We start from the raw sequence: 14,557 nt of genomic DNA on the forward strand, positions 1-14,557 counted from the left end.
AATTCTTGAGTTGTAAGTAAATAAAAGTGTGATGATCATCATTATTAGAGCATTGTCCCAGTGAGGAAAGGATGATGGAGACTACGATTCCCCCACAAGTCGGGATGAGACTCCGGACGAAAAATAAATAAAAGAGGCCAAAGAAGCCCAAATAAAAAAAAGAAAGAAAAGAGGCCAAAGAAGCCCAAAGAAAAAAAGAAAAGAGGCCATAAAAAAGAGAAGGCCCAAATAAAATAATAATAATAATAATAAAATGAGAGAAAAAGAGAGAAGGGACAATGCTACTATCCTTTTACCACACTTGTGCTTCAAAGTAGCACCATGATCTTCATGATGGAGAGTCTCCTATGTTGTCACTTTCATATACTAGTGGGAATCTTTCATTATAAAACTTGGCTTGTATATTCCAATGATGGGCTTCCTCAAAATGCCCTAGGTCTTCGTGAGCAAGCGAGTTGGATGCACACCCACTCAGTTTCTTTTTGAGCTTTCATACATTTATAGCTCTAGTGCATCTGTTGCATGGCAATCCCTACTCACTCACATTGATATCTATTGATGGGCATCTCCATAGCCCGTTGATACGCCTAGTTGATGTGATACTATCTTCTCCCTTTTTGTCTTCTCCACAACCACCACTCTATTCCACCTATAGTGCTATATCTATGGCTCACGCTCATGTATTGCGTGAAGATTGAAAAAGTTTGAGAACATCAAAAGTATGAAACAATTGCTTGGCTTGTCATCAGGGTTGTGCATGATTTAAATATTTTGTGTGGTGAAGATGGAGCATAGCCAGACTATATGATTTTGTAGGGATAACTTTCTTTGGCCATGTTATTTTGAGAAGACATAATTGCTTAGTTAGTATGCTTGAAGTATTATTATTTTTATGTCAATATGAACTTTTGTCTTGAATCTTACCGATCTGAATATTCATACCACAATTAAGAAGAATTACATTGAAATTATGCCAACTAGCATTCCACATCAAAATTTATCTTTTTTATCATTTACCTACTCGAGGACGAGCAGGAATTAAGCTTGGGGATGCTTCATACGTCTCCAACGTATCTATAATTTTTGATTGCTCCATGCTATATTATCTACTGTTTTGGGCATTATTATCCACTTTTATACTATTTTTGGGACTAACCTATTAACCGGAGGCCCAGCCCAGATTTGCTGTTTTATGCCTATTTCAGTGTTTTGAAGAAAAGGAATATCAGATGGAGTCGAAACAGAACGAAATCAACTGGAGAAGTTATTTTTGGAAGGAAACACACCCGATGGACTTGGACCCTACGTCAAGGAAGGAACGAGGTGCTCACGAGGGTGGGGGGCGCCCCCCCCTAGGGCGCGCCCCCTATCTCGTGGGGCCCTCGCGGCTCCCCTGACGTACCTCCTGCACCCATATATACTTACGTGACCTAAAACTTCCAGAACACAACATAGATCGGGAGTTCCGCCGCCAGAAGCCTCCGTAGCCACCAAAAGTTAATCGGGACCCTGTTTTGGCACCCTGCCGAAGGGGGGAACCCTCACCGGTGGCCATCTTCATCATCCCGGTGCTCTGCATGATAAGGAGGGAGTAGTTCTCCCTCGGGGCTGAGGGTATGTACCAGTAGCTATGTGTTTGATCTCTCTCTCTCTCTCGTGTTCTTGAGATGATACAATCTTGATGTATCGCGAACTTTGCTATTATATTTGGATCCTATGATGTTTCTTCCCCCCTCTTCTCTCTTGTAATGAATCGAGTTTCCCCTTTTGAAGTAATCTTATCGGATTGAGTCTTTAAAGACTTGAGAACACTTGATGTATGTCTTGTCGTGAATATCTGTGGTGACAATGGGATATCACGTGCCACTTGATGTATGTTTTGGTGACCAACTTGCGGGTTTCGTGACATTGGGAACCTATGCATAGGGGTTGGCACACGTTTTCGTCGTGATTCTCCGGTAGAACTTTGGGGCACTCTTTGAGGTCCTTTGTGTTGGTTGAATAGATGAATCTGAGATTGTGTGATGCATATCGTATAATCATGCCCACAGATACTTGAGGTGACATTGGAGTATCTAGGTGACATTAGGGTTTTGGTTGATTTGTATCTTAAGGTGTTATTCTAGTACGAACTCTAGGGCTGTTTGTGACACTTATAGGAATAGCCCAACGAATTGATTGGAAAGAATAACTTTGAGGTGGTTTCGTACCCTACCATAATCTCTTCGTTCATTCTCCGCTATTAGTGACTTTGGAGTGACTCTTTGTTGCATGTTGAGGGATAGTTTTATGATCCAAGTATGTTAGTATTGTTGAGGGAACTTACACTAGTGAAAGTATGAACCCTAGGCCTTGTTTCCTAGCATTGCAATACCATTTATGCTCACTTTTATCATTCGTTACCTTGCTGTTTTTATATTTTCAGATTACAAATACCTTTATCTACTATCCATATACCACTTGTTTCACTACCTCTTCGCCGAACTAGTGCACCTATAAAATTTACCATTGTGTTGGGTGTGTTGGGGACACAAGAGACTCTTTGTTATTTTGTTGCAGGGTTGCTTGAGAGAGACTAACTTCATCCTATGCCTCCTACGGATTGATAAACCTTAGGTCATCTACTTGAGGGAAATTTGCTACTGTCCTACAAACCTCTGCACTTGGAGGCCCAACAACGTCTACAAGAAGAAGGTTGTGTAGTAGACATCATAGCCCCTGATGCTCTGTTCGGTGTTCACAAAGAAAAGCCGAACAGGGGATCAAACAATATCGCAGGAGTCTAATATAAGTATGTCAATATGCGTATGCAGGCTTCGCTGCTGGCAATTGCCGCAGTGACTACGAAGGCCGCCGCACTGAAGCAGGACCTTAAAGGGTCCAAGGACGAGCTCGGCCTTGCCAAGAGGCAGCTCGAGGAGAACAAAGGTAAGTAGTACCTAGTCTATGGATATGTATAAAAAGAATGCGATTGCAAAATGACAGGATCATGATGAATTTGCCAAGGGCCACGACCGAAGTGGCGACCCTAAAGCAAGCGCTGCCCGAGGCCGAAGATAAAGCGGCCAAGGAGCGCACTGAGCGGGAAAGGCAAGAGGCTCGGGTGGGCGAGGTGCAGCAAGAGCTCCAGGCTCTCGTGACGAAGCACGAGGTGTTGGAGCTTGACTCGAAGATGCGAGAGTCTGGGCTTGCCGCGGCCCTCGAGAGCGCAAAGAGTGCCAAGGCCGAAGCCCAAAAGGCCCTCTAGGAGATTGATGCGATGAAGAAAATAGCGGCGGGTAAGGCATTCTATATGCAAAGCAAGCATGTGAGAGTAAGTTACCTATTACTTACCCGAATCCGGAGCTCTCCAGGAGCATTCGCAGATTTCCCCCGCAGCGTGTCGGATGCCGCACAGTTTTACCAGGACGAGGAGGGAAGCTCAACAGAGAAGCTGCTTTGGTCTTAGTATACTGGGACTGAACACCCGATGCCTCTAAGCGACCAGCTAAAGCAGTTGGTCGAGCTACACAAGGCGGCCGAACAGGCCATGAAGGGCCTTATTATCCGGTTGTGGCCTGGCGACTCCCTTCCGAACAGCTACTTCGGCCTGGTGAGGCGGCTTGTGGATGCCTGCCCACGGCTGGAAGTCGTCAAGCGGTCCTTCTGCATCGAAGGTGCACGTCGGGCTTCCGCCCGAGTGAAGGTGCAATGGGCCAAGCTAGACATCGTGAAGCTGATCAAGGAAGGACCACCGCAGGGCAAGGAGCATCGCACCCCCGAAATTTATTATGAGGGTGTCCTGAAGGGTGCCCGTCTTGTAGCGGATGAATGTCCAAAGGATGTAATATTTGAGTAAACTTGCTCGTGTGATCCTGTATGATGAAAACTTGTTTCATATGCGCTATGCAATGCTTGTTTGAATTTAAAATATTACCTTCTGTTTGGTTGTTTATCCAATCTGAGAGATGGCTAGTCCTCGGCTTCTGCCCCCATGCCGCGAGTGCTGGGGTGTTCGGGATAAACCTGGGCACTCTTGTTCCCATTTTTGGGTCCTTCGAGGGAGGTGCTCAACACAGCGAACAAGGCAACTGGACTAATAATGCTTTATCACTCTCACTTAGCCATAGAATTCTATAATTTTAAATTTCGGTGAAGCCCCTGGTATTCGGAAGGCCGAATTCGGGGTGTGATACATGCCTTTAAGCCGGACAGGACTGGCTCCTCACTCTAAGCGGCATAAGTCTTTAGGGACTCGAAACCTCGCCAAACAGCGACCAGTCTCTCGCCTTATCATGACAGTCAGTTTTAGCTTTCTCTACTGAGGTGCTTAGCCTAGCAGAACCGGGGCACAATCGTAGTAGTTCTCCTAGTGCTACCTTAGCCGATAGAGCGGAACGTAAGGTACCAAAACATAGGAGCCAGGAAAACCCAACATTTGACCAAAGACATGATTCGGAGCTGATGCATATAATGCTATAAGTTCAGGGTGCCGCACTTGTGAAAGTGTTTGTACTTCTCACACCATATTGTGGGGTACTTAAGCCCCTGGTGTATTGGCCGTACCAAAGTGTACGGTTGCAAGGCGTCATTAATGAACACACACACACACACATATATATATATATAAATATAAGAAGAATGCAATAATAGTCTTAATGCTATGCATTGTTTATTCAAAAAGGTGCGTTAAAGCAGAATGATACAGATAGTGCGGTAAGCAAAAAGTAGGACTATGTCCCTTCCAAGGGCAAGCTGAGGAATAGTATTAAAGCAAATATTTCACTCGTTATCGTAATCCACCTGGGAGTTCCGTGGTGTGACGTAGCTTTCTGCCTCCTTGGTTGCTGCATCATGTGTTCGGCAATCATGCTGCCGGACAGGGTTTCTAGAGAGTAAAGTCCTGAAAGAGAAAAATAACAAAGCGGGAAGCCCCTAGTGCAGTTTAAGCCGCGTATTGGGGCGTGCCGTAGTTGTGCCCCCCTCCCCGCCTGTGCCCATGGTATTTTTAATGCGTAATTATGTACGTGTGGCACGAATTTCGCCGTTTAGCTTGGGCTAGGGTGGGGGCCGCATTGCTACGCGATCTCAGATCGTGCCAGGCAGTCTAGTTGCCAATTACTCCGAGCGCGCTTGAAGGTGTCAGGGTCTTGAAACGCCGAACTGGTGGATTGCCTTGAGAGGCTGCTTTGCGCTTCTGCTACGAGGGCCGCAGTGTGCTCCTCCATGTGGAGAGAGCGCTCTGTGTTTCCATTAATTGTGATGACCCCCAGAGGACCTGGCATCTGGAGCTTGAGGTATGCATAATGTGGTACCGCATTGAATTGCGCAAATGCGGTTCGCCCGAGCAGTGCATGATAGCCACTGCGGAATGGGACTATATCGAAGATTAATTCTTCGTTTCGGAAGTTATCCGGGGATCCGAGACCACTTCCAGTGTAATTGAGCTTGTGCAATGGGCCTCTACACCTGGAATGACGCCTTTAAAGGTCGTTTTTGTGGGTTTGATCCTTGAGGGGTCTATACCCATTTTGTGCACTGTGTCCTGGTAAAGCAGGTTCAGGCTGCTGCCGCCATCCATAAGGACTCGAGTGAGGTGAAATCCGTCGATGTTTGGGTCTAGGACTAGTGCGGCGAATCCGCCATGACAGATACTAGTGGGGTGGTCCCTGCGATCGAAGGTGATCAGACAGGAGGACCATGGGTTGAACTTTGGGGTGACTGGCTCCAACGCATATACGTCCCTGAGCGCACGCTTCCGCTCCCTCTTGGGGATGTGGGTTGCGTATATCATGTTCACCGTCCATACTTGTGGGGGGAACCTCTTCTGTCCTCCGGTGTTCGGCTGCCTGGGCTCCTCTTCGTCATCGCTGTGTGACCCCTTATCTTTGTCTTCGGCAATTAACTTGCCAGCCTGCTTGAACACCCAACAATCCCTGTTGGTGTGGTTGGCTGGCTTGTCGGGGGTACCGTATATTTGACATGAGCAATCGAGTATACGGTCCAAACTGGACGGGCCCGGAGTGCTTCTTTTGAATGGATTTTTCCGTTGACCGGGTTTAGAGCCTTTGAATCAGGCATTGACTGCCATATCCTCGGTATTGTTGCTGTTAATGCGGTGCTTATGTTTGTTGCGACGTGACCTGCTATTGCCGTCCTTGGTATTCGAAGTAAAATGGTTCTTTGATATGTTATTACTGCGAGCCAGCCAGCTGTCTTCTCCGGCACAAAAGCAGGTCGTGAGTGTTGTGAGGGCTGCCATAGATTTCGGCTTTTCATGACCAAGGTGCCGGGCTAGCCACTCGTCGCGGATGTTGTGTTTGAAAGCTGCTAGGGCCTCTGCATCCGGAAAGTCGATGATTTGATTTTTCTTTGTTAGGAACCGGGTCCAGAATTGCCTGGCCGATTCCTCTGGCTGCTAAATTATATGGCTTAGGTCGTCAGCATCTGGTGGTCGCACATAAGTGCCCTGAAAGTTGTCGAGGAACGCGGCTTCCAGATCTTCCCAATAGCTAATGGACTCTGCTGGCAAGCTGTTAAGCCAATGTCGCGTTGGTCCTTTGAGCTTTAGTGGGAGGTATTTGATGGCGTGTAAGTCATCACCGCGGGCCATGTGGATGTGGAGGAGGAAATCCTCGATCCATACCGCAGGATCTGTTGTGCCGTCATATGATTCAATATTTACGGGTTTGAAACCCTCTGGGATTTGATGATCCATTACTTTGTCTGTGAAGCATAGGTGGTGTGCGGCGCCTCTGTACTGGGCTATGTCGCGACGCAGCTCGAATGAGTCGTGTCCGCTATGGTCAGCCTGGCCAGACTCGTCTTGCATAGTGGCGTGCCCTCGTGATCCGTAGATCGATCTTGCATGTTTTGCATTGTCCTCCAATACGTCTCGCAGGTCTGGCGTATTTCCCCATGCCTTTTTATTTGAATGATGTCGAGATGCGAGCTGAGCTTTTGGCTGGAATGCCTCTCTATCACGGCCACGAGGTGGCCGATCAGCCGCATCATAGGCTTCTTCCTCCAGTCGGGGTAGCAACCTGCATTTTGGGTAACTCTTGGAGGGGCGTTCGAGTTTATATTCCTCCGCCACGAGGACTTCAGTCCATCTGTCAGCTAGCAGATCTTGATCAGCTTGAAGCTGCTGCTGCTTTTTCTTAAGGCTATTTGTCGTTGCTATAAGCCAGTGCTTGAAACACTTTTGTTCGATGGGATCCTCTGGCACGACGAATTCGACATCGTCGAGGCTTGCCTCGTCTTCGGAGGGGGGGCATGTAATTATCATCCTCCGCCTCTCCATCTGCCGCTCTCTCTGGAGGGTTGGCCTTTCCATCCTCCTGTCCTAGATCGTGTTGGAGGGGATTGTTGCAATCTTCGGCACTATATGGAGTGTTATTATCTCCTGTGCCGGTATCACCACTTTTGCTATGGCAGGACTTAGAGTGGCGCCGCTGACGTCGGCGCTTGGGTTGCTTCTTGGAGGGGTCATCCTCCGCTGTCACGTCGCCATTGCCTTCTTTGGGTGTGTCCACCATGTATATATCGTATGATGAGGTGGCTGTCCAGTGCCCTGTGGGCAGTGGTTCCTCTTCGTCTCCTGCATCGTCGTCCATACCGTCGATGTCTTCGGAGTCGAAGTAGAGCATGTCGGTTAAGTCATCGACAGTGGCTACTAAGTGGGTGGTGGGTGGGCCGCGAATTTCTTCGTCGTCCGCATCCCAATCCTACCAGACATAGTTCGGCCAGGATCCTCCTGACAAGGAGAGAGACCTTAATGAGTTCAGTATGTCGCCAAAGGGCGAGTGCTGAAAAATATCTGCGGAGGTAAACTCCATGATCGGCGCCCAATCGGATTCGCTAGGAACGGGCGCAGGCGGTTCGGAGTCCATGGTCGGAGAAGGATCCGGCAGTTTGACAACACGGCTCTCGTGCAGGGTAAGGTCGATGTTCGGCTCGATCACCGCTGAGGGTAAGGCCTCCGTGGCGGGGTCTATCCACCCGTCCATGGATGGCGCAACTGGCTCCGAATTGAGGGTCGGAGCGGCTCCCAGTGCGATCTCCTGGATGCTGTCTGATGGTAGAGCTAAATCGTAGTCATCGTGACCGCGTGATGCACAAGGCAGAGGCTCGAATCCGTCGAATATCAAGTCTCCGCGGATATCAACCGTGTAGTTTAAGCTTCCAAACCTGACCTGGCGGCCAGGGGCGTAACTTTCGATCTGCTCCAAATGGCCAAGCGAGTTGGCCCATAGTGCGAAGCCGCCGAATACAAAAATCTGTCCGGGGAGAAAAGTCTCACCCTGGACTGCACCGCTAACGATGACCGAAGGAGCCATCAAGCCTAAGGGCGATGACACAGAGGAACTCTCAATGAAAGAACCAATGTCGGTGTCAAAACCGGCGGATCTCGGGTAGGGGGTCCCGAACTATGCGTCTAAGGCGGATGGTAACAGGAGGCAGGGGACACGATGTTTTACCCAGGTTCGGGCCCTCTTGATGGAGGTAAAACCCTACGTCCTGCTTGATTAATATTATTGATATGGGTAGTACAAGAGTAGATCTACCACGAGATCAGAGAGGCTAAACCCTAGAAGCTAGCCTATGGTATGATTGTATGTTATTGTGTCCTACAGACTAAAACCCTCCGATTTATATAGACACCGGAGGGGGCTAGGGTTACACAAGGTCGGTTACAAAGGAGGAGATATACATATCCGTATTGCCTAGCTTGCCTTCCACGCCAAGTAGAGTCCCATCCGGACACGAGACGAAGTCTTCAATCTTGTATCTTCATAGTCTGACAATCCGTCCAAAGGATAATAGTTCGGCTGTCCGGAGACCCCCTGATCCAGGACTCCCTCACTTATCCTCTCTCTTCCCAAGCTAGGGGATTCCTGCCTTGCGGTAGTACCGCAAGGGGGAGCGGTAGTACCGCGCCCGCGGAAGTACCGCCCTCAGCACTTGTGCCTCAGGTCTGCCCTAGCCATTGCTGCTGCTGCGGTAGTACCGCGGGCCTGCATGGTTGTACCGCGTGACCTTGCAGTATTACCGCTTGGCAGCAAGCGGAAGTACCGCGTGGCCCCACGGTAGTACCACTTGCCTGGTGCGGTAGTACCGCTGGCCGCGGGCTAGTAGGTGGATAACGTTGGATCTTTGTCCCTCACTATATAAGGGATCCCCTTCTTCCCCGTTGACTTATCTCTTCCAATCCAAAGCTCCATTGTTGCTCTAAGCTCCATTTTCGCCCGATCTCACTCCCTAGCCAATCAAACTTGTTAATTTGCTCAGGAGTGGTTGAGAAGGCCTCGATCCACACTTCCACCAAGAGAAATTTGATTCCCCCCACTAATCCCTTGTGGATCTTGTTACTCTTGGGTGTTTGAGTATCCTAGACGGTTGAGGTCACCGCGGAGCCATAGTCCATTGTGGTGAAGCTTCATGCTGTCATTGGGAGCCTCCAATTGAATTGTGGAGATTTCCCCAACCTTGTTTGTAAAGGTTCGGTCGCCGCCTCCAAGGGCACCAATAGTGGAATCACGGCATCTTGCATTGTGTGAGGGCATGAGGAGAATACGGTGGCCCTAGTGGCTTCTTGAGGAGCATTGTGCCTCCACACCGCTCCAACGGAGACGTACTTCCCCTCAAAGGGAAGGAACTTCGGTAACACATCCTCGTCTCCACCGTCTCCACTCTTGGTTATCTCGTGCCTTTACTTGTGCAAGCTTATTTGTGTCATATCTCTTGCTTGCTTGTGTTCCTATCCTTGTTGCATCATATAGGTTGCTCACCTAGTTGCATATCTAGACAACCTACTTTGACGCAAAGTTTAAATTGTTAAAGAAATGCTAAAAATTATTAGTTGCCTATTCATCCCCCCTCAAGTCAACCATATCGATCCTTTCAATTGGTATTAGAGCCTCGCCTCTTTATTAAGGACTTTACTGTCCGAAGAGTATGGTTGATACCGTAGACGGTGTGGAGGAACACTCCGGTGTGAATCCGACTTCGTCTACGGGCGATGGGGAAACCTCAGTCTCTCGTGAGGAGTTCAATGTGGCCTTGGAGACATTGAAAACCTCCATGACGACCGAGGTTGAAAGCATGTTTACTAAATTCCTTGAAGGGCTTAAACTATTCACCGCATCATTGAAAGTGGGTAATCTCACTTACAAGGTGACAGATGCTACCTCCGATAAGGGGGAAGCTAGTAGTGAAAAGGCTCCTTCTTCTAGTGGTAAGAATGGCACCGGTATCTTTGCTCATGTGGAACCACCACTTGTTTATGGTGGACCGGTTCCTTCCACTCATTTGAATCATGCCGGTCCTCCCCCTAAGATTGTGAAAAATGAGGATTTTGATTCTTGGGTTTACCGCTGTAAACGTCATTTAAATCATGTGAACACTAATCTTTGGAGAATCATTGAAGAAGGTTTCTATCCGCATGATCCAAGCAATTTCACTCCTCGAGAAGCTGCGGGTAATCAATTCAATGAGAATGCTCTCTTCATCATTCAAGATGCAATCCCACCCGAAGACCTACCTCATCTTCGGCCCTTTGCCTTGGCCAAAGACGCATGGCTTTGTGTTGTCTCTCTCTACCGGGGAAGCGCAAGCATTCAACGCTCCAACTATGAAGTGGTGCAAGATGAGGCTGATGAGTTTGCAATGAAAGAAGATGAAGAACCTCGTGAGCTTTATCGGAGAGTAACCAGACTCGCGGTCTCACTCCAAGATCACGGGAGCAAGGACACGGATGAAAATTGGATCAAGCGCAAATTCCTCAAGGCAATGATGCCCTACCACAAGGCCATGTCCTCCGTCATTCGTCAAAGACCGTACTTCCACACTTTGACCTCAAGCGAAGTGTTGGATGAGTTTGTGGCCATGAACATTTTGGACAAGACCGCCGACAATGCGGTGCTTTGTTCTCAAAGGGCAAAGAAGCCCAACCTTTCATTGAAGGCCAAGCTCTCCGTTGAAGAAGAAGAAGAAGAAGAGGAAGAAGAGGAGAGCAACCCCGAAGATACAAAGTATGCATATCATGAGCACATGGCACTCGCTTCAAGGCAATTTTGGAGCAAGAAAAACTCGAGGCCAAACTTTAACAAAAACAACTCAAGTGGCATGAAGAGCAAGCAACGTGTAAGGACTTGCTACAATTGTGGCAATGTGAGTCATTTTGTTGCGGAGTGCCCATATAAGAAGAGGGAAGACAATGGTGGCAAGCTCATCCGAAAGGACATGGCCAAGTCGTTCCCCAACAAGAGCAACTTCACCAAGAAGACTCCTCCCAAGGCATTGGTGGTACAAGAAGATTACAATGAGGATGATGACGATGATGAAGATGGTGAGTTGGTTGCCATGGCCTCAGTTGCCATTGCGACGACTCCACGGGTGTCTCTCTTTGACTCACCCAATGAGAGCATCACTGCCAAGTGCCTCATGGCTAAAGCCACCAACAAGGTAACCCCCAACATCAAAACTACCATCATTAATCACCCTTCTTCGACGGATAGCATGGATGTACATGACGGAGCTAATGTGGAGGCAAATGAGTTTGAGGCCTTTATGGGCAAACTTAAGGGTAAATCCAAGAAGCACTTTGTTGCTCTCTTGTAACAACTTGGTGAAGCCAATGACATGATCGAGGCTCACGAAGATACCATAACTAAGATGGAAGGGCATAGTCGTGACTATGCCGATGAGATTTCGGATCTTTCCAATGCACTTGAGGAAGAGCGTGGTCTTCGTTTGGCTCTTGAGGAGTCACACAATGTTGATCATGCTAAGTTAAAGAAATATTATGATCATGTTCTCATTGTTTCTCATGTGCTAATCTCCGAGAAGGCCGAACTTGAGGATGATCTTGCTAGACTCAAAGAGGAGTTTGATCTACTTGACAAGGCTCACAAGGTCTTGAAGGGTGCTCATGCTAGCCTCAAAGAGTCTCATGATCAACTTCAAGTAAAGCTAACCAAGGAAAAAGCCACTTTTCCTCGTATCATGTTAATTGATAATGCAAATGCTACTAACCCGTGTTATGAGCATGTGTGTCTTGTTGAGGAGAACGCTAAGCTAAAGGGGCAACTTGAGAGAGGTCTTGCGACTTGCATACAAGGCAAGAAGAACCTAAACGACCTCTTCATCAACCAAAAGGGAGTTGTGGCCAAGGAAGGGGTGGGGTACGTGCCCGATTCCAAGAACAAGAAGAAGAATGACAAGACCAAACGACCTCCTCCTCTCATGCAAACCATTGTGAAGGAGGGAGAGAGTGCTTCCAAGGAGAAGAAGAACAATGCGAAGGGTGGCGCTGTCAAAAAGGGCAATGCCACTCCTCTCATCAAAGGCGGCGACTTTAATCCTTCTTATATGTTATGTCGTGCTAGTGATGTGCATGTCTATGCCAAATTCGTTGGTTCTCCTCATGAATACATTAAATGGTCTATTTGGGTTCCAAAGACCCTTGTTGCCTAAAACCAAGCATTGATCTCTTGTAGGTGTTTGCTTCCGGTGGGGGATCATGGTTGCTCGATAGTGGAGCTACAAATGATATGACCGGAAGCAAGGACTTGGTGGTGGACGTGCACAAGATTCCATCTATGCCCACCAATGTCGAGTGGGGTGACGCCTCATCTTCTAAGGTATTGGGACTTGGCAAGGTGGTCATCTCTCAAGATCTCACGATCGAGAAGGTCATGCTTGTTGAGTCCCTTGCATACAATTTACTTTCTGTTCGTCAACTTGCAATCATGGGCTTTGCCACTTTCTTTGATATCGATACGGTGGCCCTCTTGTGGAGCAAGACTCTTAAAGTAGCCTTTGTTGGGCATGTCGAGAACGTTCTATATGTGATTAACTTTTCGGAGCGACCCACTAAGACCGCAACATGCCTAATGGCTAAAGTTGATGTGGGATGGCTTTGGCATCGCCGTCTAGCCCATTTCAATATGAGATCTTTGCAAAGTCTTCTCAAGGGGGACCATGTCCATGGACTAATGAATGTTAGTTTTGCTAAAGATCGTGCTTGCAGTGCTTGTATCGAAGGAAAGCTACATGAGAAGGCTCACCCTCCCACGACTATCATTTACTCAAAGAGGCCTTTGGAGCTCCTTCACTTGGATCTCTTTGGGCCTCCATCCTTCGATAGTCTTGGGCGTAGGAAGTATTGCTTGGTGATTGTGGATGACTACTCAAGATACACTTGGGTGTATTTCTTCAAGAGGAAGAGCGAGACCCAACAAACCGTCATTGACTTTGCAAATGAAGCACAACGTCAACACAATGCAAAGATCTTGACAATAAGAAGTGACAACGGCACCGAGTTCAAGAACTAACCTTGGATGAGTTTCTTAGTGATGAGGGGATCAAGCATCAATATTCCACACCTTACACCCCTCAACAAAACGGTGTTGCGGAGAGGAAGAACCGGATGTTGATGGATGCGGCAAGGACCATGATGGCGGAGTTCAAGTCTCCATATAACTTTTGGGCCGAAGCCATCAACACCGCGTGTCATGCATCCAATCGTCTCTACCTCCGCAAGGGCTTGAACAAGACTCCATATGAGATAATCACCGGTAACAAGCCCAACCTCAAGTACTTTCGGGTGTTCGGGTGTAAGTGTTTCATTCTCAAGAAAGGTGTTCGGTTGTCTAAATTTGAGGCTAGAGCTTATGAGGGCATATTTGTTGGTTATGCTACAAACTCTCATGCTTACCGTGTGCTCAATAAATCCACGGGACTTATTGAGGAGACGTGTAACGTGGAGTTTGATGAGAATAACGGCTACCAAGTGGAGCAAAGTGGCACTTGTGATGTAGGTGATGAAATTCCTCCTCAAGCCATAAGAAGAATGGGTGTTGGCTTCATCCTACCCATTGAGGAACCCCTTGTGGCCGAAGGAGAAGGACAATGCTCCACTCAAGTGGAGCCATCACCAACCCAAGGCCCACATGCTTCCGAAGAACAACATGAAGGCCCTCATCCTCAAGAACATGACCAAGGGAAAGTTCATGCTCAAGACGGTGTTGACACATCAAGTGATCCCAAGGTCAAGTTCTCTCCTCCGAGCAAGTTCAAGAATAAGAACAAGCTCAAGACGACGCTCAGGATGATCAAGTGACCACTCCTAGTCTCACCCCTGAGGAGGAATTGGAGCGTCGTGCCGCCAAGGTTTCTTCAAGCTCTCCACCAAGGATCATCTCATGACAAATGTGCTTGGAATCTTAAGAAAGGGGGTAAGCACTCGTAGACAATTAGCAAACTATTGGGAGCATCACGCGTTTGTCTCTTGTGTCGAACCCCACAAGGTCTATGAGGCGCTCGAAGATCCGGATTGGCTCAATGCCATGCATGAAGAACTCAACAACTTCGAGTGCAACAAAGTGTGGAGATTGATGCCAAGACCGACGGGGAACCACAATGTCATTGGAACCAAGTGGATATTTAAGAAGAAGCAAGATTCCCATGGGATTATCATTCGCAACAAGGCTCGTTTGGTAGCACAAGGCTACTCCCAAGTCTAGGGTATCGACTACGGTGAAACCTTTGCTCCCGTTGCTCGTCTTGAATCCAT

The sequence above is a fragment of the Triticum aestivum genome, chromosome 1A, assembly GCF_018294505.1.
Source record: "Triticum aestivum cultivar Chinese Spring chromosome 1A, IWGSC CS RefSeq v2.1, whole genome shotgun sequence".
In the NCBI taxonomy this organism is placed as follows: Eukaryota; Viridiplantae; Streptophyta; class Magnoliopsida; order Poales; family Poaceae; genus Triticum; species Triticum aestivum.